General features: G+C 45.0%; 1 long non-coding RNA gene across 2 annotated transcripts in view; it reads right to left on the bottom strand.

The window, feature by feature from the left end:
• The window catches only part of LOC309335711, a 102501-nt gene that overhangs the window by 28533 nt on the left and 46622 nt on the right, over positions 1-27346 (bottom strand). The gene's annotated exons all lie outside the window — the stretch shown is intronic.

Consider the following 27346-nt stretch of genomic DNA (forward strand, 5'->3'; position numbering starts at 1 on the left):
ATGTGCATAACTCATTCATATAAACCAAATCAGCCCAGACTGGCCAGAAGGATAATGAATTAGGGAGTGAGTAGAATTTGACTGAACTTTGGCTCTGTGGGTTAAACCACAGAGCCTAGGACTTGCCGATCAGAAGGTCGGCGGTTCGAATCCCCGTGATGGGGTGAGCTCCCATTGCTCAGTCCCTGCTCCTGCCAACCTAGCAGTTCAAAAGCACATCAAAGTGCAAGTAGATAAATAGGTACTGCTCCGGCGGGAAGGTAAACGGCGTTTCCGTGTGCTGCTCTGCTTCGCTAGAAGCGGCTTAGTCACGCTGCCCACATGACCCGGAAGCTGTACGCCGGCTCCCTCGGCCTATAGAGCAAGATGAGCGCTGCAACCCCAGAGTCGGTCACGACTGGACCTAAGGGTCAGGGGTCCCTTTACCTTTACCTTTACAATTTGCTAGCTCTACAAATATATAAAATGGCAACCTATCTTTTTCTTCTTCACCAGTAACCGTCCTGTTTGCCACATGTCTGGTTGATTGCACATGCCACAAATTTGGCTTTAAAACGATGTCACACTTGGATCAAAGTCAGTGTGACATTGGTATGATATTCCAGCCAGTAATCCTAAGAACCGCCCTTTCCAGTGCCTGAAAATGTCTTCTCATTGGCTTACTACAGGGAGCTAAGGAGAGAAAAGGGGATTGTCCTCAAGAAACAGTTTGGGATTCTGGCACAGTTTTAGAGCTTCTCTCTCCTATAAGGATGAAGCAGGATCCAACCACAAGTTCACCATGGGTTGCAATGAGGGGTTTGACATGCCAGCATGAGCTACAGCCCAGACAGAATCCTTTGCCTAGTTCACAGGATGCCAAACTGAACTCTACACCAACAATCTGTACGCCAAGCAGTTTCTGCTGCTTTCTCACTGCAGATCATCATCATCATAATGAATGCAGCTTTGCCCTGTTCCTCATCTGCAACTGAAAGGACATATTCCACATCAGTGAGTATGTGGCACAGGCACATAACTTCTTCATTCTCACCATTTGCCCCATTACAAGCAGTGCAACGTCCTTGGAAGGTTGGCTTGTATCCCACACAGTCTACTGCAGGTATTAAGAATATTTTGGGGGGTAAAGGGACACCTGGCTGATTTTTTGTGTGTGGTTTTTGGTGGCGTGTAGGAACAAGGGATCTACCAAGGTCAGATTTATTTGACAGCTTCCCTTCTGTTTGGAAGGAGCACCTGTCAGCTCTGTCCTTTTCATCCAGAGCTTTTTCTTGCGTTCTGAGCTAGAAGCTCCCCTGGCATTTTCCAACCTCTGAATGCTTGAAAGCTGCTTCCTGCTGCAAAGGGTGTGGAGCTGCTCTCTGATCACCCCTAGGTGGACAATGGAGCTCTCTTTTCGAGTCTGCCTGGCAGGAGCTGACCAGGCAAAAGGAGTGGGAGTGGGGGGAAAACATTCCTGTCCTTCGACTCTGGGGAAACCAGAGCTCAGTGGTCCAAAAGAGATGAAGTCCCTTCTCCACCACCACATAGAGATGGGGGGGGGCTGAATTGATGCAATTCACATTTAAAGGCAAACCTACCTAACTTGCACAGTCTGAAACAACACGTGAACTGAAACACACCCACCTTTCTCGAATCTGCAGCTTTCCAAATTTTGCAATGCAGTTTTCTCCAGCCAAACAATGTATACACAAACGCAAAGCGTGGATAAAATTGCATATATTGGTGTCAAACAACATACAGAAGTGCATTATATTATAGGAAGTTACTTTGCAAAAAAAAAAATGTGAATATGAGGAAGAATTGCAGACAAAAATGTGAATATTAGGAGGAATTTGCACCAAAATGCTGGTGAATTTTCGTAAGGATTAAAAAAAAAAAAGGTGGCATCTCCCCCCCCCCCCAAAAAAAAAATCATGCTGCACACCAAGGAGCTCTTTTAGTCTTAGCTTTTTTAGTAAAACACTGACAAATGTCATAAGAGATAACATACAGTGGCTCTGAAACCAGGCAGATATTAGTTCAGCCCATGAGGAAATGAAGAGCACCAGATCGAGGCAAACTGTGTTAGGGACCTTCTGTGAAGCACTGGAGGGGGTGAGAAGAGAGAGAGAGCTCTTTTTTTCCTGGAAAAGGGTAAGGAGGAGACAAAGTATGGCAGGATTCCTCAACAGAGCACAATGTCCTTCCCCTCCCTGTCCAAATATATATACAGTGGTACTTCAGGTTACAGACGTTTCAGGTTACAGACTCCACTAACCCAGAAGTAGTACCTCGGGTTAAGAACTTTGCCCCAGGATGAGAACAGAAATTGCGCAGCAGCAGGAGGAGGCCCTATTAGCTAAAGTGTTACCTCAGGTTAAGAACAGTTTCAGGTTAAGAACGGACCTCCAGAACGAATTAAGTTCTTAACCCAAGGTACCACTGTATATAAAAGAGAAAGGGAGGCTTTGAAGAAATACTTCTTCTGCAATTCACTAGATTCAGAAATGAAGAAGCAGAGAGCAGGGAGCAGAGCAAATAATAGAGCAGGAAGATTGTGACCCCCACCCCTCAAGACACAGACATTTCTCTAGCATTAGTGAGACCGAAGGCTCCACACTTGAATGTACATAAACCCAAGCCCTAAATCCCAAACAGGGACACCAACAGGATTTCCTGGGTCTCGTACACTGTATGTGGATTGGGCCCCTTGCACCTGTCTCTCCCAGCAATCTATTGATAAGAATGGCTGCTTACATTTTTTCATTTAGCCTACGTCACAGGGCTGGTTGCAAAAAAAAAAAAAGTGTAAAAAGCTGGAGGTGAAGAAAACGTGTAAAACCTTCCAGTTCCTGGGTGGGAAAGCAAGGTACAAGTATATGTCGCAAAGTGCATAAACCATGCCATACACTCCCATGGGACGCAGTGATGGCCACCAACTTGAATGGCTTTGAAAGAGGATTACACCAGGCTTCCTCAGCCTCGGCCCTCCAGATGTTTTTGGCCTACAACTCCCATGATCCCTAGCTAGCAGGACCAGTAGTCAGGGATGCTGGGAACTACAGTCTCAAAACATTTGGAGGGCCGAGGTTGAGGAAGCCTGGATTAGACAAATTCATAGAGGTTAAGGCTATCAATGGCTACTAGGTGTGATGGTTATGCTCTGCCGTCACAGCCAGAGGTACTAATGCTTCTGAAGGCCAGATAGTTGCTGGAAATCACAGAGGGGAGAGTGCAGAAACTGAAACACTGACTGGGGCTGGCTCTCAGGAGGTTCTGAGAGGAGTCTCCCTTAACCTTACCTGGGGATTGAATCTGGGACCTTTTGCAGGTGCACAGGGCCAGCCCAAGACACTTTGCTGCATGAGATGGAGTAGTCAAGATGCATAGTACCAAAGGCCGGAGTGTCTCCAAGGACAAAAATAATAATCTCACAGCGCCTCTCCCCCATCTTTCATGGTAAAAATATAAGGCAGATAAATTGAATAGCAGCCCATTTGTTACCCTTTCATGACACCCCAAATCAGCTTCCTCACTCTGCCCAATGTTAGGGCCGGCCTTGCTGGATGTGTATGCATTCTGCCACTGAACTGCCGTCATTCCCCTGTCCCCAAAACAAGGGACGTTTCATGAATTTACCTGTCACCCTCATTTTCTCTGTATCTTTCCAGTTTTAGGATTTGTGTCACCAATGCAAACATATAGTATGGGTTGTATCCAACCCACTGATAGTAATGAGCTTAAGTCAGTCATGTTCATTACTTCCAATGGGTTTACTGTGAGTAGGACTAGCATTGGCTACAACCCAGTATGTGCCACCAGTGCAAGCCTTGTCAGTGTGTGTGAATCTGTGTGATCAATAGTTACAGGTAAGTACAACTTTGTTTTTCCTCATCCATCGTTCCAGGTCCAGGTGGATTTTCTATGGCTGGCTGGCAATATTTTCACTTGGGAGCAGACCAAGGAACAAAGTCACATTTTCCATCTGACTACCAGAGATCCAGGCTCTCACAAAAGTAGCAGCACAGAGGTATATGTTCCAGCTGATATTACCTTTCCCCCTATTTGGTTGATCTGCCATTCACAATCAAACACTTGAGCCAACTACACCTTTAAAAAATCTGCCAGATGCAGGAAATATAAGCCCCTTTAAGAGCAGTTTTTGTTCATATAAAGCAGAATATATGGGTGGAATTCAACATCATGCTATGGTGAATGTCTCGTCGATGCAAGAGTTGAGGCTTGCCAGATGGAACAATCTTCCCTCTCCTCCCCCTATGTGCCGTTCTAGAGTTCCCCCCACCCTGCCGAGCCAATTTGGGAGAGTGCTGGGGGGGGGCATGGAGGGAAGGAGAGGAGGGGAAAGCCCCATTGCGCAAGTGGAAGCCCTTGTGCAGGTTTTGCATTGACGGGATTCATTAGGTGAATCCCGCCATATTGTGTGTGTGTGTGTGTGTGTGTGTGTGTGTGTGTCACCTTTTCCAGCAGTTGCAGACTAAGCCAGGAATTTAGAAATCCAATCTGTTGCCCAAGGTTTCCAGTAGAAAAGCAGTATTCACACCCCTCCTCCAAGCAGTTTGTTTTGTCTGCTTCGGTCTTGGAGGAAATGGAGATGAAGGCATTGGCTGGCTCAGACAAAATCTATTATTTCCCGGACTTGAGTCCCCACAGACTCACCGTACTGCAAGCAGGGAGAAATGGAAACACCTGGAGTAGGATTTTGACCTCACCAAGCCATATGAGATCAGCTGGAATCATATTATAGGAAAGTTTAAAAATGCCTGCAAGCAAATCCATGACTCCCAGAAAAGCTCCAAACAATAAATGTGTCCCAATGGTTTAGTGTCCAGTCAGGACAATTCAGTTAAGTTTCTCAAGCTGAAACACAGTTTTACTGGGAGACACCTTTTGCTCCCAACCCATCAGGCTTGGGGATTTCATGCACATTTCCCATATGACCAGGAAAGAGAGAATGGAATTGGAAAAGCAGAGTAAACATACAACAACTTAGGGAAGGAATAGGGTTCTTTCATGCAAAGATGACACTGTCCTGGCTCTCACCCTCAGATACAGTATTTGGACTCAAGTCTCAGCATTAGTTCAAGGTTTCTGAGCACAATTCAAAGTGCTGGTGTTGACCTTTAAAGCCCTAAATGGCCTCAGTTCAGTATATCTGAAGGAGCACCTCCACCCCCATCGTTCTACCCGGACACTGAGGTCCAGCACCGAGGGCCTTCTGGCGGTTCCCTCACTGCGAGAAGCCAAGCTACAGGGAACCAGGCAGAGGGCCTTCTCAGTAGTGGCACCCGCCCTGTGGAACGCCCTCCCATCAGATGTCAAAGAGAACAACGACTACCAGACTTTTAGACGACATCTGAAGGCAGCCCTGTTTAGGGAAACTTTTAAAGTTTGATGCATTATTGTATTTTAATATTTTGTTGGAAGCCGCCCAGAGTGGCTGGGGAAGCCCAGCCAGATGGGCAGGGTAGAAATAATAACAACAACAACAACAACAACAACAACAACAACAACATACACGGTTCGTAAGTCTACAAGCACAGCTCTAAGATTCATGGCTAGGCAGTAGCTAAGCTGTTGCCCCTACACTTGGCATGCCTCTGCTGCTCTACTTTTAAAGAGTAGTGAAGGAAGAGTCATTTGTGTTCTTCCCATCCAAAGCGAGAAGACGGTACTTGCAAGTCTGTGCTCCTGCAGGCGCTCCCTTGTAATGGGACCTGAGTCAGTCCTTCTGAACCTCTGGTTCAGCCAGCCCTGCTGATTGGACATCCCTCTGCCTCCTCTGCTACCATGGGGACTTCACTCCCAAGTAGCAGGGGGCAGGCTGACTTGTGATGCCCGACAACAAAGGGGCGGAAACCTCTCCCAGCTCATTACCTGAGCTCGCTCCAGTGCCAACCCTTGAATCCTCCTCTGACAGATCTTTCCAGCTCTGCCCCATCCCAGCTGATGGTGATACCAAAGCCACTATTTTAGCCTTGGGCATAAGGCGTAGCTGGCATCTGCCCACGTTCATCCCTGAAGTCCATGGCAGGGTAGGATTTCAAAAGCAGATCTCCCACCATCCATTGCAGCTCTTGCACTGGCTGCACGGCTTCCTTAATGCATCCATCCCACCTCAAGACACAAACACTCAAGGTGGCCTCAGGCAAACCATTATCCCTCCTCCAAAATGTGGGAGAATAATTATTGCTAGGCTTAGCAGTGCTATCTAAGCTATTGCTATCTATGCATAGATAGCTAGTGCTATCTATGCACGATGCTTTGAACAATGAAGGTCATATTATAAGGGTAAGGAACCTGTGGCCCTCCCTGATGTTGCCAGACTACAATTCCCATTATACCTGATCATTGCTCATTCTGGCTGGGGCTGATGGGAGTTGGAGCACAACAACATCTGAGAGGCTACAGGTTCCCTAATCTGCACTATAAAATTTCCTCCTCCTCCTCCTCCTCATTTTGATGATGATGATGATGATGAAAAGGCATAGATATAGAGAAACAACGATAACAGGAGATATATTTTTTTGTGTTCTCGGTGCATTTAGGAGTGCAGCAGCTTGTTTAACTCTCAAAGTGGGGTGCCTACTATGAGAACAAATGTACAGGTGAGACCCTCCTTTAGTTGAAAGTGAATCTGCCTTTGCCCACTTTTGTAATGCTGTTAGGAAACGCTTTTTTTGAACTTCTTGATGTTCCAGCAGATGTAGTTAACCACCTGCCACCTGTCCTTTGGACTCCAGCCCCAAAACAACTCATAAAAAGAACTTGCTATCTCTGGCAGATCAGTCATTATGCAAACACACAAGCTTCTCTTTGATGCCCGGTTCAACACTTTTGAGGCAGCGCATATTAATACTGTAACTGGGGCGGTGGTGGGTGATGACAGTTTGCCTGCTAACTGGCATCCTGCTGCTTGCCTTATCTGTTCTTGTGAAAATAAAGGCTGTCAATTTGCAATTTGCCATTTTTTTAAAAAAATTAACCCAAAATAGCCTATCAACTCACTGGACCCAATTCCCCACAGTGTCACTAGCAAGATCTGCTGGAGCTGTTTTGACCTTGTTTGGCCAGTAGGGGGTTCTGTCTGCAATGGAACCTGTTGCATCTATGAGCTTCTCTCAGGGCTAGGCCGCTAAGAGAGCAGCAAAAGGAGCCCATTCTTCCCAGAAGCATCTGCTCGGCAATTGTTCAATTACTTCACAAGTGGGATGGCATCACGGTATTGCACAACCATGTGGAATCCTATTGGGGCCTAGTCCTATCGCCTGCAGGCCAATGCCACCATCTGCTGGGACAGGCCTAGCCTGGCCTGTGTAGTACATATGTGTCTTCCTGGAGATTGATGGTGGCAGAGAGCAGCACATTCCCTTTCAATGGCAGACACAGGCTGTCCAAGGGAGTCGACAACTTTTGCTTTCAACAATACAGTGGTACCTTGGTTCTCAAAAGTCTTGGTACTCAAACAACTTGGAAACAAACACTGCAAACCCGTAAGAAAGTGTTTGTTTGCAAACATTTTTTGGAAGCCAAACATGCTCAGTTTTGAGCGTTACACTGAGGTCTGTCTGTTTTTTGCTATTTATTTTGTTTTTGCTGCTTTTTTGTTTTGTTTTTGTGACTGTGTGGAACCCAGTTCATATATTGTTTGAGTGATTGATTGATTGATTGATTGATTGTGTGACAGCAGTACATTGTTTATTGCTTTCATTTTATGGATCAACGGTCTCATTAGATAGTAAAATTCATGTTAAATTGCTGTTTTAGGGGTTGTTCTTAAAAGTCTAGAACAGATTAATCCATTTTGCATTACTTTCTATGGGAAAGTGCACTTTGGTTTTGGAGGTAAGGTTCTGTCGGGCTAGGCGGTCAATAAGTCTAATCTTTACTAGTTCACTGGACACTTTTCAGACCCTTATAAAGTCTACCTGCCATAAACAATTTTTTTTCCTGTTTGGACCAGTTGACAATCCCAGATCTGCACATGGTATGCTGGGGCAGTCTGCACTGCCAGAGCTGGCCAAATCCTTTTGCTACCTGAGATATAGGATAAGATGGTGCTGTCCCATGTGCAGAAGCTGACCAGACTGACAGTAGAACCTTATCTCAATGTTGGCAAAGGGGCAGTGCCCTCTTCCGTACTCGAGGGCAGCAGTCGGTGAGCTCTGGGGGCACACAACTAGCTGTATGACATCTCTCTCCTCCAACACTTTGACTCTGCTTTCCGCCCCTAGCACCCACCACCTAATGTCTGCATAAAGGTAGGGCTGGGCCCTGTGCACAACATAGCCTGGGGAGGGGGGGGGCTATCCTGCTTTCCCCACTTTCTGCCAGGCTGGTGACAGGTGGAGAGTTCAGTCACCTCAGCTCCACACAATTAAAGCACTCTTATACAACTCAAACAGGGATGCAGGTGGCGCTGTGGGTTAAACCACAGAGCCTAGGACTTGCCGATCAGAAGGTCGGTGGTTCGAATCCTTGTGACGGGGTGAGCTCCCGTTGTTCAGTCCCAGCTCCTGCCAACCTAGCAGTTCAAAAGCACGTCAAAGTGCAAGTAGATAAATAGGTACCGCTCTGGCGGGAAGGTAAACGGCATTTCTGTGCGCTGCTCTGGTTCGCCAGAAGCGGCTTAGTCATGCTGGCCACATGACCCGGAAGCTGTACGCTGGCTCCCTCAGCCTATAAAGCGAGATGAGCACCACAACCCCAGAGTCGGCCATGACTGGGCCTAACGGTCAGGGGTCCCTTTACCTTTTTCTACTACTCAAACAGCCATGGCTTTCACCCAAAGAGTCCCAGGAACTGTCATTTCTTAATTACAGTTAGCAAACCAAGAACTCTGAGCATCCTTAGCAAACTTCAGTTCCCAGGATTCTTTGCATGAAGGTGTGGCTGCTAAAGTGCTATTGGAATGCTTCAGATGTATGTTGCAGGTGTGACCCGCACACCCTTTCCTTGCCGGCCTTGTTTATTTCTTTATTCGCTGCTTTGTGCCCTGCCAGCTCAGCTACAAAGAGCCCTCAACTCGGCTCCGTTTGCTCTGTTTCTCCCTTGCGTTGCTCACAGCCGCCAGATGTTCCTTTGAACTATTGTTGTGTTGCGTTTATACAAAGATGCATATTTCTCCACCAGCTTTTGGAATAAAATCTGCAACTATTTGTCTCTGTGGAAAAACAGCCACCACCAGCACCAGACCAAGGGCTCTTTCCCACATGGATCAGTTGTTTGAGCACTGACAGTCTATTGACTATGCACCGTCCATATGCCTGACTTGGTGGTTGTGGTTGTGTTGCAGGGACTCTGCATTTTCTGAGCTTTCAAACCACAATATTTTTAAAACCCTGGGAAAATGTGATACTTCCCCTCCCTCCTCCCCTGGGCAGCACATCCATTAGAATGTGGTTGCACATGCAGACTGCTTCCAGTAACTATTACTTACCATAAAAGTAGTCCACACACACACACACACACACACACACACACGTATTGGTGTAAGATGATTCCCATGGACAGCAAAAAAAAGGTGGAGGTCAGTCCAATCCTATGCATGGGTATTCAGACATGTGTATAGGGATCTAACTGGGGAATCATCCTGAATCACTGTTAACACCACTCATGTGGCCCACCTCCCCTGTTGCAGCTCTGCAGGAGGACCTTCTCAATTAGCTAAGCCCCCAAGGAGTTGTGTTTTTCAGGCATTCAGCAGCTGAATACCTGCCTGTTCATAAACTGCATGTGTTTCTCCCCTGCTCCCCTACCAACTAAGAAGAGTTAATAGCATTAACCATTTTAAGAGATCTGGCTTCCTGCCTGTCATTAACATTGTATTGCATAACAGGGGATGAATTTAATACCCAGGGAGCTGTGGTGCAGAATATTCATATGCCAGGAACCAAAATGAAGTAAATGCAAATCTTCATTACCAGTGGAGGATGTTAAATATTGATATTTTCTTCTTGATGCATAAGTCTGGGACACATGAAACTCAATTACAAGACAACTAAAAATGCCTTAAATTATACATAAACAGCAACAAAACGAAGGGAGACAAGCTCAACTTTGCAAAGCACAAACATCAAGACTAAACACGGAACAATGAAATGAGATCTGTCACACAATACAGTGAGAGCTGTCTTCCAGAGTGAAAAGGCAATTAGAAATGACGATGCATTAGGCTGAGTTCCTGCACAGCAGCAGCAGCGGCAGTTGGGGTGCTTAAGTCTTGCTGAAATCAGCAAACAACCCAACTATGACCAGGATGACATTGAAACACGTGCTGGTTGCGTTTCTGTGTGGTTGCTGGATTCCCTACCAAGCTTAGGTCAAGATAATAGTAAATGTATTCCCAGCTCGAAACGTTCCTTGGATTTAAAACTCAGTTTTAAATTACCATATTTTGTCACTCCATAAGACGCACCTGACCTTAATACGCACCTAGTTTTTAGAGGGGGAATGCAAGAAAAAAAAATTATTTGAAGGGAGCGCTGAGCAGAGCCTGTATGCATCCCAGGCTCTTTAAAGGGAGCGCGGCTCTTGGGGGCTTTTGCGGGAGGTGGGGGAAGGGACAGAGCGCAGCTAAGCCAGAAGCTAGAACAGCGAGAGGGAGTGCAGTGATCCCTCTCGCTGTTCTGGCTTCTGGGATAGCTGCGCAGCGTCTTCAGGGCAGTGGGATGAAGGCTCCCCGCTGCCCTGAAGAGGCTGCGCCTGGCTAAGCCAGAAGCTAGAAGAACGAGAGGGAGCGCTGCACAGTGATCCCTCTCGCTGTTCTGGCTTCTGGGATAGCTGCGCAGCCTGCACTCGCTCCATAAGACGCACACACGTTTCCCCTTACTTTTTAGGAGGGAAAAAGTGTGTCTTATAGAGCGAAAAATACGGTATGTCCTTTTTTTTTTTAAGGGTGCTTTCTCATTGGTTTGCCAGCCATTTAAGCACATAAATGTGCTCGCTATTTTCCTTGCCACAGAGAGAGCTGCCACTTCTTCCACTGACCTTTCTCCTCCTGTGGCTTTAACAGCAGCTAGGTATGCAAGACATTAAGCAGGCGAAGCTTTTCCTGGAATGGAGATGGAAATGGCATATTTCTATGTGCCGAGCTTCTGTGAGAAGCTCACTTAAAGGTGGCAACCCTTGCAACAGCAAATGTTAGGAGACTAATGGGTGGCTTTGTGGCTACAGCCAGAGTTGGGGTATCAGATATGGAGGACCAGAAAGGTTGTCTCTTGCGGACGGTAAAAAAAGATGGGTTTCCTTTTCACAGGCTGGCACTGTGACACCAGCTCTAGATGGGAGCAAACCAAGACATTAAGATGATGATTGTTTCTATAAATAGGCAAGCCTGAAAGCATATCCTGGGCAATTCAGGCCTATGAGCATCTCAGAAACCCCTTTCTGGGCCCAGCGAAACATTTTCCACATTTAGGTAATCAGGCTGCAACTTATTAGCTTTTAGAAATAAAAACCTTCATGAAAATCCCTTGGGATAGTTAAGGATGCAATGCTGCCTGCAGTGAAGACAACAATACAGCACAGAACGAGGAAGAAGGCAAATGGCTCTAGATTATGAAAACAATATTTGACCATGAGATATATGGAGGGACCATGCCAGGGACAGGGAGCCTCTGTAGCTCCAGATGTTGAGCTCCAGCTCTCATCAGACCCAGCCAGCATGGCTCACGGTCAAGGATGATATATCGGGGGGGGGCGACATTTCCCAGCCCTAGATTATATAATGACTTATGGAAATCAGGTGCAGTTAATAACGAGAGTGAAAGCAAGAGTGAAGGAGAACATGGTGGCGCAGGGAGCAATAGATGTTCAGGCATGTGTACGTTACAAACATAAATCAGATGAATGGCTAGGGTTTCTGCTAGAGTGGCCAGCTGCCCTACTGTACAGAGGACAGCCCACTGTTTGAAAGGCTGACAGATCTAAGCCTGGCTTAAAGATAAAGAACCACGAGAAAGGATAGCAGGGGCTATGAAGTTGCCCAACCAAGGCAACTTCTGGAGAGAGGAGTGAACAGCCATACAGGTTACCTGGTTAGATACATTGAGTGCAATCATAGGTGTCAACTTTCAGATTTGAAAATAAGGGATCAGCAGCCTCACCTGTCCTGGGGACAGTCTACGGGATATCTAACAATCCGGGATAGCAGTGGGAAGCAGCGGGAAACGGTGCTGGAATAAGGGAATTTTCCGCAAAAAAAGGGAAGTTTGACAGCTATGAGTTGAATCCAGCATCATGCTAATGCAATTGCTTTGTCTGTGCAAGAATTTCTGCCAGCTAGATGGAACCATCTCCTCTCCCACCACTCTGTTCTGTTGTTCTCCCACCTTACTGACTTGATTTGGGGTGTAGGGGCACAGGGAGGGGAGGGGTAAAGCCCTATTGTGCTAGCCTATCTAGTGTTGCCTTCCACTAGTGCAGCTTTTTAATTGAATCCAGCCCGCTGAACCTCTATTCTTTTTACCTTACAGTAATTATTTCTAACTGTACACCCATATATATAAAATTAGCTCATGCAAATTTCATGTAAATCTGTGTCCTTTGGTTTGGTGATGCATCTCCTCTTCTTTGGCAATGCATAAATGGTTACCTCAAGAAACCCTGGGAATGGCCGCTCTGTGAGATAGCTACAAGTTTCTAGCAAAGTTTTCAGCATCTCCACGAAAGGTCCTGTTCTTGGAAGAAAGTCTGGCTATTGAAAACTGGTTTAAATTGCAGCTTAGATGAGACTGCAGCCAGCTGATTGGGAGAGAGGGAGTTCAGCTGAATTAGATGGATTCTTCCAAGAGACTCAACCTTAGAAGATAAAAGCAGCCCTGCTAGATCAGGTCCAAGATCTCTCTTGGGAGATGGCTCTCCCAGAGGCCATCCTTATGCCTGTTGGAAACCTGCAAGCAGAACCTTAGCACAACAAGACGGTTTGTCATTCCCAGCAAATAGCAATCAGAGCCATACTGCCTCTGACTCCGGTTAATAGCCACTGATGGCTATTTTCCTCACAACACCTGGAGGGCACTAGGTTAGAGAAGGCTGCCTTATTCACTTCATGACATTGGGAATGAAACTGGGTAAATACCATTGGCTTCATGGCTTTGCCACTGTTTCTATGGTGTTTTACAGCAGGACTGGGGAACCTGTGGCTCTCCAGATGTTGTTAGACTACAACTCCCATAATCCATGAGCATTAAACAGGCTGGCTGCGGTTGCTGAGACTTGTAGACCTGGAGGCCACAGATTCTCCCATCCCTGCTTTAGACTTGAAAGCATTCAAAGTGCTTTGGAGAACAATGGTGCTTGATAACCCAGCTAACACACTGCTGGACAGCTCCCGTCTTGGTCCCGTTCAGCTGCTCAGTATTTACACTCACTAGTTCAGCTAGTCCAGTGTTTCCCAACCTTGGGCCTCCAGCTGTTTTTGGACTACACCTCCCATCATCCCTGGCTAGCAAGACCAGTGGTCAGGGATGATGGGAATTGTAGTTCAAAAACAGCTGGAGGCCCAAGGTTGGGAAACACTGAGCTAAACTACTATCCTGCCCAGAAGACTGGGAATGGCACACCTACAAATTGTCCCTTACCACTTTGCAACTGAGGAGTGTCAACCAGGGCCCCTTAAATGTGTGTTAGCCACCCAACGTGCGTTACAGTTAAATGAAAGAGGAATAGCGCACGACAACAGTAAGCAATTCATACTGGGATTGATCGTCTATAATTGACCTCAAAAGGACAATAAAATAATGTAACACACAAAGCTCAGCTTCTACCACTTCATATTCCATGTGTTCTCCTACAACAAAGAAGTCTATTATTCCGTGGCATTCCATTGCTTCTCTTTCGTACGGAGTGTGCAAGGTTGCATGCACAGAGGTGTGTGCATATGTGTGTTTTAATTTGTTGAAACAGCATTGAGGTCTAGCGGACCCCAGTCAAAGTGAACAGGGTGGAACAAAACATCCTCTATCCAGGGCACTGAAGCTTGTAAGTGATCCTCACAGGTGAAAACTCTGCATGAAGTTGTCCGGTATTATCTATACTGACTGGTAGCATTTCAGAATCTTGGATAAGGATCCTTCCCAGCTCACCTTCCTGATGCTAACTGGGGATGCTAGGGACTAAACCCATGGGTAGGCAAACTAAGGCCCAGGGGCTGGATCTGGCCTAATCACCTTCTAAATCCAGCCTGCGGATGGTCCAGGAATCAGCGTGTTTTTACATGAGTAGAATGTGCCCTTTTATTTAAAATGCATCTCTGGGTTATTTATGGGGTCTGCCTGGTGTTTTTACATGAGCAGAATGTGTGCTTTTATTTAAAATGCATCACTGGGTTATTTGTGGGGCATAGGAATTTGTTCATTCCCCCCCCCCAAAAAAAAAATCAAGTCCGGCCCCCCACAAGTTCTGAGGGACAGTGGACCGGCCCCCTGCTGAAAAAGTTTGCTGACCCCTGGACTAAACCTGTGACTATCTCGGTGCAAAGCATGCGCTGCACCACTGAGGCCATCCAATAGCACAATAGCCACTTTACATTGCTGAACACGTTGAGATATAGAGGTGTTAAGATTTAAAAAAAACAACATACCTCTAGGAGGCTTTGAATGAAGAAGCGCATGCCTAAAGTGTTAGGTATCATTGTAAACTCTAATTACCATTCTCATAGAGTTGGACTCCTGTACCATGAACAAAAATCCTCAATAAAATATCATTAAATTGGGTTTACTTGTCAATCTCATTTTGGTGAATCGTTTTTGTGCTGTGTTGTAACTCAGCTGTTCTGAGCTCTCATGAGCTCTCAACAGAAGTGCAGAATATAAATATGCCTAATAATAATTTTTAAAAAATAAATCTCCCCCCCCCCCTAAATTCATGTCCCACCACTTCCCACTGTAATAACAAGGAGTGGGTGAGTTTTGAACAGAAGAAAAGCCCAGCTGGATCAGTGTGGCCTATCTAGCCCAGGATCCTGTTCTCACAGTGGTCCTCCAGATGTCCATGGGAAACCTAGCAGCTGGTAACCAGAGACAGGCTGCCTCTGACTCTGAAGGGAAAGTGACCCCAAGGTTTGGCACAAATGAACCTTCCTGTCATAATAAATGGCACCACATTAATCAAATAGGGAGGGGCAGGCCTGAGCCATGGTATCTCTTATTTCAGAAAACAAAGCACAAATAGCCAGATGGGTGTGTGTGTGTGTGGTTATAGCAGATCACAGGCCGAACATGAATCAGCAATAATGTGCTCCCCCTACCCCTACCCCCACCCCCACCCCTCCCATCCGTCCACAATACCAAAATGCCATTTTGAGCTGCATTAGCCCAAAAATTAAAAAGGGGAGGTGGAGGTGGGAGAAGCATTCTATCCAGAACAGAGGAAGGACTAGCATTGCTCCACTTGGCACCACTTAAGGCTAAGCCGAAGAAGTATTATGTTCGGCTCCGTTTGCCAGATTTTTAAGGAGGATGTGGACAAATTGGAGAGGATTCAAAGGGGAGCAACAAAGATGTTGAAGTGTTTTGAATGCAAGAAAAATGAGCGTGGACCAGAAAGAAACTGGGTACATTAAGCCTGGAGGAAAAAAGGATTAACAGTTTTCACATGTTTAAAAGGCTGCTATAAAGAAGATAGAGGATACCTCAGGGAAGGACAGAAATCAACGGGTTTAAGCTGCAACTTTGTAAGAACAGTTGGCCAAGGAAACAAGCGGCCTCGGGGAGTTATTTTATATATATTTCCCTGGATATTTTTTTTCCCGGAGAAACTGAATAATTTCTTTTCTGGTATGGTTTGGATCAGGGCCAGATTAAAGGATATGGGTCCCTCTGCTCAGCTACACCCCGGGGTCTTATGCCTCTGCTTTATAGTTTATCAGCATCTACATACAGTGAAGGGTGTTGAAAAATGTAGCCCCCCACCCTTTATTGCATTTTTATCCCCTGAAAGCAGCTAACAACCAGAAAATACATATATAATTAATAAAGCGTTTGTGAAATCATTTGCTCCGTTCTGCCCACTGGAATGGTTTATATCCTGGTTCTTGCCCTTCACCACAACAGCTGCGGGGTCCATACCTATTAGCTACTACCAATGCTGTAGAGGAGGGAAGGGCAGCAGTGGATGGAATTGGTTTGCACAGAAAATGCACAGCTGTCCAGGATGGCTTACTTACACAAGCCATCCTTTCCCAGCACCCCATCAGCTCCAGCCAGTATGAACAATGGTAAGAGATTATAGTTCAGCAACATCTGGAGGGCACCGAGCTGGGGAAAGCTGGCATAAACCAATGGCATGGTCACTGGTGAACACAGACTACTAGTGCTGTTTGCATAACTAATAGGCAGCTGCAATGATGTTCCAACAGAACTGGGCTTCCCACCTTTCCTCACTTGCCTTGAGTGAATGGCAGATAGCAATGATGACCCTCCCCACTCCCAGCCACCACTCAAGAGTGGCAGCACAGAACAGCAGAATGCATTCCTGGAAGGGGGGGGGGCATTGCTGTTGGAATCATAGGACTGCAACGGACCTGAAGACCATGTTCCAATCTTACCCACCGCACATTCCCGGATCTACTCCGTCATCCGCTCATGACAAGTCGAGAGATGGAACAGTTAGTAAGGTGCCCCACGCTAAATCTGGCCATGCACTTCAAGAACAATTTAATGAAATGATCCCGGTGTGCCACATATCACACGCAGCCAAATAATTCCACCTTAACGAACAAAACCCATCAGCCTCGCTAGCTAAGCTGGGATTTCTGCTCAGGGCCAGAAAATGTGAAGCAACCACTATGCTACATTGGCTCCCAGTACGCTTCCGAGCACAATTCAAAGTGTTGGAGCTGACCTTTAAAGCCCTAAACGGCCTCGGTCCAGTATACTTGAAGGAGCGTCTCCACCCCCATCGTTCTACCCGGACACTGAGGTCCAGCACCGAGGGCCTTCTGGTGGTTCCCTCACTGTGAGAAGCCAAGTTACAGGGAACCAGGCAGGGGGCCTTCTCGGTAGTGGCGCCCGCCCTGTGGAACGCCTTCCCACCAGATGTCAAAGAGAACAACAACTACCAGACTTTTAGAAGACCTCTGAAGGCAGCCTTGTTTAGGGAAGTGTTTAATGTTTGATGCATTACTTTTCTTGGAAGCCGCCCAGAGTGGCTGGGGAAGCCCAGCCAGATGGGTGGGGTATATATTATTATTATTATTATTATTATTATTATTATTATTATTATTATTATTTATTATTAATTATTATTAATTATTATTATTATTATTATTATTATTATTATTATTATTATTATGTCCTACCCAGTACCCTGTTTCATCCTGCCTATCTCATCTTCCTCTACCCAAAGAACCTTCTCTGATACATGGAACATTTGCTTCTCCATGTTGGGCAGTTTTCCTTCTGCCCAAGGACCTCAGGCTATATAAGGCCTTACTCCATGTAGTTCCTAGCATAGTAGTTAATTCAGAGCTGGTGAAATGGCCAGTGTGTAGGCAATGTGAGAGCATGATTCTTCAAGCAGTATATTTCCATGTTTCAGTCCCAGTTGCAAGCAGTGAATTGTTTCCAGGGGGGAGAAGTGGGATAAGGTCCTCGGTGAACCCAGGATGATATCTTGGCTTGTGTTTATTTTTAATATAAATGTGCCTAGCAATAAAAACTCCAGGGGAGAGAACTGATAAGCAGGGTGTAATACAGTAATTGCATTGACTCTACTGTCTGGACTGCTATACTCTGGTCTTTTTTCCATTTGCTGTTGGGCCTATCTGCATGCTGTATGTAAATGCATGGAACAGTCCTCCAGCGACCTAGTGTTTAAGGAAAATCCACTTTGTGAGGGGCAATTTGGAGCAGAGAAGTAGCAGGCGAAGTGGGCTTCTCCACTTCATATCACTCCCCTAAGCTCCTCCCCACCCCCACAAGGTTCCAAGCATGTGTGGCAATAACACAGGGTCCTCAGATGTTTCACCGTCTATTGATCCCTGTGCCACCACTTTATTTCTCGCTGCCACCACCCAGGCCCTAGCTGGTACAATACTGAGTCCAGTCAGGGTTAAATTGGAACATAAACTTCTGTTTATTTATTGCGGTTTAACAAGCATGTGCGTCAGGGAACTGCCATCAGTGCCGGAGGGAGAGAGCAAAAACCAGAGGGATTCCAGAGAGCGTCCAGGGATCAGGAGAAGCAGCTCCTCTTCTGGGGAAGAGAATCAGCGTAGCACCAGTGGAGAAGGGGGGCAGGTGGTGGAAGTAGCGAGGTGGTCCCATGACTCCTCACCAGGGACCAGCGGGGAGAGTAGGGGTCCTCTTGCCCACGCCCTCTCTGCGCAGAAGGCTTTCGCGCAGAGAGGGTAGGCGGAGACTAGGCGTCAAAGAGCTTCTTTGCTGGAAGAAGTTTAAGAAACGCCCACTCATGGATTCTGCCAGCGACTGAGTCAGCCATGGGTGAGTGGCGGTCCGGACAGATAAGGTTTACTTTGGCAGCCCAGCCAGGTGTTTGCACCCAGCCAGGGAGATAGTTGCCTGCTTACGCACAAGCAACCCCCTTAGAAACCATTACAGTGTGGTTTCATAAATGGTATCGGTCAATTACAATCATGGGGTGCCTATCCAGACCTAGAACTTCCGCTACCTGCTCTCACTCACTAAACCACCTCTCAGATATTTACTTGTCTTCCTAGCTCCTAACTGTTCCTGACTCAGTTAATTTCGCTACACTAACTCAACCTACCCACATACTCTATCCCAATTCACTCCCACTCTAACCAACCACCCAACTCCCAACGAACTCCCTTCTTTGCCCCTCCCAGAGCTGGTTTTATAGTCCCTCTGACTCCACCCCCCCTGGGTCTTGATTGGGTAACCTCTTTAACTATTTCACCTCCAGCACTCTCATATGTTAACGTCACAGCCGTTCCGGGAGATCGGAGGCCGGGGAGGAAAAGTTAGAGGCCCCTCCCATACTTTTCAACTGCAAACTACCTTTTCTCAAAGCTCTGCTATCCAGAAAAACAAGCCATTCTTTATGCATGTTTTTGCATAAAATGTCGTTTAGTCCTGTATTATGTTCATGATGTTGGTGGGTGGGAAGCAATTGGTCACTTCCACCCATATGCAGTCAGCTGATTGTTGCATATGGGTGGGTCCTGGTCCCTGATTATTGAAGGACAACCACTTTCACTGTTATAGCATCAGCGTAGGAGACTATAATGAGCAGTTCAAAGGCCTTCTAACTTATATGGTGCACTCGCTCTGTACAAGTTGCAATTTAATGTGTGCTTGAGCTTGAAGAAGCAATTCAGGATTAACTAGGCCAGAAACTGCAAAGGGACCCTGGAGACAAAGAAAATGGGAGGAAAGCATTTGCATACTCCAGGTTTATGTGGTTCTTGGGATAGCTAGTTGAGAACATGGCCAGCGTTGCTAGTTGTTTCCTATTTGCTCTTCTTCAACTCATCATATACAACACAAATTCCCAAAATGGGGGATGGGGAACCTGTGGTCCTCAAGTGGTTTCACACAATATGAAATAGTGCTGAATAATACAACTTAGAACTGGGCGACCTTTTGGAACTAAAGCAAAACTCCATAGGAAGGGTCAGAGTAAAATGATGGGCAATATTGAATGTTGGTTGTACTCAGAGTAGACCCATTGAAATTAATGGACTTAATCTTTGAAATACATGGAAAGGAGTAACTTAACACTGGATATCACCTGATGCGCCTAGCAAGGTTCAGCACTGGAAGACAAATGTCACAACCCAAAGACATGTTCTGGGTATAATATTTGTGATCACATTCACTGTAGCATGACTTGTGAAAGTTTGTTCTCTGCATCAAATGCTACAGCAGCAGTATGAAAACATTTAGCTATGGATTCGCCCCAAGCAGCATAACATTGAAAGCCCAGCACCACATTTCCATGGACAAGCATCAGGTCCTTCTCATTCAGTGTCATTTTCCCCAATGTCAAGCAACAATGATATGGGAAAGACCAGGGGATTGGATCTGCCCATTTAGTTCTACATTCACCTTGCCACAGAAACATAGGAGGAGTCCGCAGTTAAGTGTCTCTCTTCCCTATTGCATGGAGGGTGACACTCAGCATAGGGTTGCCTTATTTCAAAAAGTGAAAATCCAGACAAAGTAAGCTTTTTCCAGAGGGTCCCACAAGCCTCCTAAAAAAATAATATTTGGGGGTGGCAGGGGACTACAGGGGGAGGAAAGAAAGAATAATCCCTGCTGCATGAACAGACACCTGGTCATGCTACATGTAAAGTCACTTACTATCTCAAAGTGCTTTGCACATAATCTGAAAGCAGTTTCAAACCATTTTCTAATCATTTTAGCTATAAGCATAACATCACACACACACTTGATCATTAAGGTACTTGTTTGGCCCAAAGCAAGTTTCTGAGTCAGGTTGTGATACTGCAACTAATTTTAAAACAAAAAAACCTGCTTTTCATTGCTAAAATTCCACAGAGTTACTGACTCGTGGCAATGTCGTCCCATGTAAACAGCACGGCCATGGATCTGAACTTTTGATAATGCAAATAGTTTAGATGCATGCTATATTGCGCAAGGAAATAGACTATTAAAAGGTCTTTGCGAAATATTTCTTAATAGTTGGAAGGAAATCAGCTCTAAAGAACCCCCAAGTTTGCCTGAGCTTACTGTCAGTCAAAGGCAGCTTCCTTCACATTATCCAGGTTCCTTTTCTAAGTCAGGTGAACATGAGAACTTCCATGACATGAAAACCCAGCTTTGCTGGACTTCCGGGTTAGCGCGAACGGCTAATGGCGGATTCCCTCCGAGCTCCGGAGGGAATCGGCTCTGCTGAGGACGGGTCTTGCCGTGCCGGCGACACGGGGACCCTCAGAAACCGCAGGCGCGGAAGCCTGCGGACTTGGTGACTCGGTGGGCACCTTAAGCGCCCTCCCCGACCCACGAAGAGCCTTTTTAAAGGCTGCGGAGAGGGTACGGAGAGTGGCGTGGTGCTGAGAGTAGACCGCTACCTCAGTAGAGTGAAGCCGCAAGCCATGGCCGGAGAGCGCTGACTTTCTTCCCAAATTTGGACTGGATAACAAAGGACCCGTGAGTAGTGGAATTTGGACTTTAAAATTTTATCCTGTGAATTCGGCACGATCGGGGGATGTGTTAAAGGGAAGTCCGCACCCCCTCTACTTATAGACGTTTCAAAGCAAGGAACGGAGAATTAAGGCGGAATGAATACTGTTTTGAGGATTTAAAAGTTTCTCACAAATTTGATAGAACAAGATTTTTGTGCTGGAGAGAAAGGGAATTTGGAACTTTGTGTGTATCCCCCCCAAAAAACCCGGGAGTGTCCTATTTGGGTCCCGGAGGAAGAAGTGAAAGGAGTTTGACAGCTGTCAAAGAAGCTGTCAAACGGGCGGACAAAGTAAAGAATTTTGCTATTTAATAACTCTTGGAATTAAAGTTGATACATTTGGACTGAGGCGATTGGAAACAAAGTATTGATAATAACAAAGTAACAGATTATTGGAAAAGGACTACTAAATAACTGAAAGCCCCCTAGGGGGAATTAGTGACATTACAATGGCTGCAGAGGGAAAATTACTGGCGGAGATAGAAAAAATGTTTTTTCTCGTGGGAATCCTGCAGGAGCAGAGTATGGCTCTGAGTAAAGTTTTTATGACCTTGAATCCTGAAACAAACAACTCTGCTGAATGCACAAAGGAGATGTACGATAAAAATTCTGCAGCTGAGCAGGAAGAGATGCCTTTGGAATTGACAGAGAAAAAAGAAGGAGTTCAGACACTACAAGTGGAAAATATCAACCAGAAATCTGCAGCGTCAGAGTATGAGCAAGAAGACCTCTGGATTACAGACCTGCGAAAGATGAGAAAGAAGAAGAGAGAAGCCCCTGGAGTACTTGGAATATTAAAACTAGAAAGAACAAAGCAATATGATTGGGACTTTTCTCTTGAGCATGGAAAACTAGATGGTCTTTCGCAGCAAACACTCTTCAACATTCTGAATGAAAGAAAATATGATCTGACTCTGACTGAACTCCTTCGGGGTCTTAGGACCATCAAAGAGGACTACCAATATAGCTGGCAGAGAGGGACTGACAGAGAATCAGACGCCTCGGACGTGAGGAATCCGGGCTAGAAATATTTTTTATTTGTTTTCTGGACATTTGTCTAGGAAGGGACAGAAACCGGGGCGGGGGGGGAGAGAATAGAATTATAAAATGTTATGTTTTGTTTTACTTGGTCAATGTGACCTATAATTAATATAATAAAGGGAAAATTTGTGAAGGGGAAGTTAGATCGACCTTAAAAAAAAAAGAAATTAATGATTATAAGAGAATTGGATAGTTGAATACAGATAAACAAAAGATTTTAACTTTCAAAAGCAATGTGAATATCTTTAAGAGGTTAGGTAAGAACTTGCTGAATTAACTTTGGAATTGGGATGTAAGAGGAGGGGGTGGGGGGAAGTCAATGAAAGTGGGTAAAGAAATTTAGGGTATGTAATTGTATTTGTGTGTTTGTTTGTCTTTGTCTTTGTGTGTGTGTCTGTTGTTATAAAATGTAAAAACCCAATAAAAATTATTTTTTAAAAAAAAAAAATGAAAACCCAGCTTTGCTGTGGATTTTAAATCACAGATAGGCAAGAAGACACCTATCTAACAATGCAGAATATATTTGCAACAATAACTATTACTCTACTGGAAAATCAAAAGGCTGTTATGAGCTCCGTTGTACCATAAGGTCATGATTTTAAAGCTGATTTCTCAGTCAATTTTCAGGTGGGGTGTTGTTGTTGTTTTTTGTTTTTGGCACTATCTACCGGCCAAATTTCTTTTGACATTTAGCATCTCTCCAGAACAGTTTGAGTCTTTTGCAGGTCTATTCTGCAACATGCTGTTGACACCATAATAGTGCATTCATGGTGGATTTGTGGTGGGCTGTCCACACACCATTTCTTTCAATAAGTGGTATTACAGTGCTTCCTCTATGCTATCGTGTTATTGCAATTTGGAGGAGCAACTCTTGCACTACAGGACAATAAAAGTGGAACAACAACAACAACCCCTCCCTGAAAAAAATGCAACATAAAACCTTTTGGGGATTTCAAAGAGGATGTTACAGGACATGCACTGACTGGACTTGAATAAATATAAAGGTATGCCTCCCCCCAAAATAACTATTGCCGGTGCAAACAGTGTAGGACGTGAGATTGTGTATAACCAACCTGATACCATCATGAGCACAAATGATCACGAATGAAATGTATGATAACAATGACATCTGGAGTTAGTAATTTATAACTAATAGGAATCACAAGTGGTGATGTGTTCCATCTTTTTCATCCTGGCACTGTGGAAGCCAAATGCATTTCCATTTGATTTTCACGGAGAAGCAGAGAGAAAAGTAAAAGCCACAGCTGCTCCCATTTCAGATGCGCAAGCAACCTCATGATGTTATATTACTTTATTAATTTATTGCATTAATTTATTGCATTAAATCCCCCCTCCTTTCTCCCAAGAAGTCTAAGGTAATGTACATGGCTCTCCTGCTCCGTGTTATATGCATAACAATCCTATGGGGTTAGTTAGGCTAAAAGAAATGGACCCAAGGTCACCCAGTGAGCATAATGGTTGGGTGGGGATTTGAACCTGGTGTCCTCCGGACCTAGTCTGGAACTCCTTTTTTATAGTTTTTATTAATTTTTCAATTTCACATCTCAAAATAAACATCTTACATAGTACCATACATTCAATGACTTCCCTCTTTCCCCTTCTATGGTTCATTATCCACCATCCCTGTATATTTTACTATAGCCATTTTATTCAGTTCTCCTATCTTACATCACTCAAGTGTTTATTATATGGTTGAATTTACTTTGCTGCCAGCGTTTTCAACTGTGTGCAATTATTTTCCGTATAATACTCAGGGGAAAAAAACTCCACTTCGCTTTAAATACATGTTCTTCTTGCTTTCTTATTCTATATGTTAGGCCAGCTAGTTCTGCATATTCTATAATCTTAACCTGCCAATCCTCCTTACCTGGGACCTCCCTCACTTCCCATTTTTGGGCTAACAAAACTCGGCTCACCATTGTTGCATGCATAAATTTTTCTGGCACCTTGAAACCTCTGTCTGAATGATTCCTAGCAAAAATGCCTCCGGTCTTTTAGGCAAAGTTGTTTTAAACACTTTTTTCATCTCGTTATAAATCATTTCCCAATACTCTTTAACCTTTTTACATGCCCACCACATATGAAAAAAAGTTCCTATTCTGGAACAGCACACTAACTCTCTCACCATCTCCATAATGACGCTGAATTTGAATGCTGATCCAATGCATGTTTTGGGTGTGGGTGTGTGGGTGTGTGTGTGTGTATACACACAGTCTGACACACACCAACTGTGAATAAATCAGGATGGCATTTCAGACTACACATGGAACTTGTAGTTTCAGCTGACCTGAAACTCATTTTCAGTCCTGCAGCAAAGTTCATAGTGTTTTGGTGCAGAAACTGAAGAGGGGTCAGTTCTCTCGCATTCCCCCACCACTGCCCCGCCCGGAATGTATGCTTGGGTTTATCAGAGGACAATGCCTTAGAAGGGCTGAATGCTTTATTAAAAAGCATTTGAGCCAGACCTGTGTAAACACTTTCCTCAGTGAACCAAAGCCAAGCCATACTTTGAGCAAAGGTCAGGGCAGGGAACAGGGTAATTCTTCTGCCTCCAATACAGCCAAGAGCCACACGTCTGGCAGAGCCATGCGTCCGCAAGCCAGGCATTTCCTTCCAGTCCAGGAAAGAGATTAAAGCAGATTACAAGCAGCATGTTTTAACTGAACTGTGTGTGTGTGTGTGTGTGTGTGTGTGTGTACACACAGAGAGAAAGAGAGAGGGTGTAGCATAGACAGTTCAAGCTCTTGCATAGCTCAGCTACCCAAATGGCATTAATTATGATGAGAATAACAGAAAACGAAGTGAAGAAAGAAAGATGAACTTCAGCTTTGTCCAGAGTGGGATTGTTAGATGTTTTTCTAGAAGCGTTCCTTGTCAAGGAACAAGACCAAGAGCTCAGACAAGCTTTACCTCCCATTTGCTTCCCGTTCAAGCAAGAAAGGTGGACAAGTGGCTGTAGATATAAACTACATATGCAGGCACAGTGCAAACCCACAGCGGAAAGCACTTCCTCACCACCTGTCATCATCAGAACACCCAGCAGGAATTTACTAAAAAGTTTTGGCAATTTTATAGTAGGAAGATATCCTCAGGTTGTTGTTGCTGCTGCCAGAGTTCAATATCTTGGGTTCGCAAAATACCACAACAGGGCTGAAGATTGAAAGCACAGCCAGAAATATTCCCATATATTATTATCTAAAGAGCTGAACAAAATTGCAAATTCCTCTTCCACAAACCTATCCAAGTTCGCACTATATCTAAATGTAGTTTTCTCCAACAACCATCACCCACCCTGGCAATTCTCAACCAGTCTTTGGGTCAAGACAGCAGTAGGGGCACGAATGCGGGGCTACCCCACTATGCATAATCAGGATCTGGCCACTACTCACATTGCATGCCAGCATCAGTTTCTATAGCAGGGGAAGGTACCTCAGGCCTGGCGGGGAAGCAATGTGGCCCTCCAAGCCCTTCTGCCTCAGGACACTTCCCACACCTCTTGCCAACCCTACTTGGCACCCTCCATGAGTGGTTTTGCCTGGCTGGTATATGTCCTTGAACTCTGATGACACCTTTTTCTTGCCTGCATGGAGGATAGAGAGGGATGTTTGAGTGCAGGAACTAGCCTACCATACAAAAGTAAAAATTACATTTCTTGATCCACCCACTATTGCCTCACTATCAGAGTTCAAGGACGCATTTCACCTTGGGGGGGGGGGGAATCCAAGGATGGTGCAAATTAGGGCTGGTGAAGGTTATGGCCTGGGGAGAGTGCCAAGGGCCAGACAGAGAAACCTAGAGGGCCATATTTGGCTACTGGCTCTGAGATTCCTCTCTCACACACTACACTGAATAGGAGCTTCACCAATCACATCAGAGGGAAACAGCCACATTGCCACCCTCAGCTGAATTTCCAACATTTTGTTCCAAGCAATGCACAACAAAGGGAAGGGGGAGCTTTTCCAAGTTCTTCACACCTTTTTCAAGGTATCAAAAGTGTTCTAACAATGCCTAATGATAATGATCCAAAATGTAAATGTATGCATTCATGGAAATATAACAAGGACAAAAAATGTTGCTTGATTTTGTGTGTGACTTGAAAGAAAGAAAATGTCTATAATAGAGCTGGTTTTAAAAATACACACACATATATATATTCAGACATCCATTATAATTTGGCTCAGTTTCTTACTCCATTTATGTGCTCAAATTTCCTTCCTGTCTGATTTGATCAAACCATAGTTTGCAGTAACATCTGAATCATGTGTACTGTAGTTTTCCTCTGGAACTGAAAACCCACTTCAAACCAGAATTGCTTCCCTTTTCTGGCTTGGAAGCAAATTTTATGGTTTGCACGCAAACACCATGGTTTGCACAAACCATCATTTGCCTGGTTTGGACATCATGGCAATCTATAGTTTGCCTGAACCAGAGAGCAACTTTGATCTTGCCCTTTTGGAAATTTTGAAATGTAAGACCTAGGTACCACGTTTCACGTACAACTAATATACATTGAAGCCAAAATCACGGAAGATTGGGGCTGTATACAACCATGCTAGTTATGGAAGAGAGGTGTGTGTGTGTGTGTGTGTGAGAGAGAGAGAGAGAGAGAGACAGAGAGAGAGAGAGAGAGAGAGAGAGAGAGAGAGAGCGCACACACAAAACAAAGGGAAAGGCACAAACCTAGAACGAGGTAGCATCTTTCATTGTGGATAAGTATGAGGTGTAATTATTTTAGTGCCCATTCTATTGAAAATGTTGGATATCTTTGGTATTTTTTCCTATGTTGTTGTTTCGCTGCACTGATTTTATCCTGTGAAACATCTTGCTATTCAATACAGAAAGGTTTGAATAAATTAATAAAGGGGAAGTTCCTTGCCTTCAGGGAGCTGGCACACTCCAAGGTAATCTACTGCCTCCAGCCGAATAGCGCCGTGAACATGAGAGGCTTATGGTTTCATTTAATGCTGCTGTGGGTATGTTCCTTGCCTTTTCCTTATCCTGTGCTATGTCATTAAACATCTCCTTCAACTATTGTCCCTGGAATATCAGGTGATACTGAGGTGGAAATGAGAGGTGGTTTTCTTTTATAGGAACAGCTTTCCGCCACCCTCTTTTTTCCCCTGCAATTCCTCTCGGAATTCCCTTAAGAGCT

The sequence above is a fragment of the Podarcis erhardii genome (genome assembly GCF_964252035.2).
Source record: "Podarcis erhardii genome assembly, chromosome: 2".
Classification (NCBI taxonomy): Eukaryota; Metazoa; Chordata; class Lepidosauria; order Squamata; family Lacertidae; genus Podarcis; species Podarcis erhardii.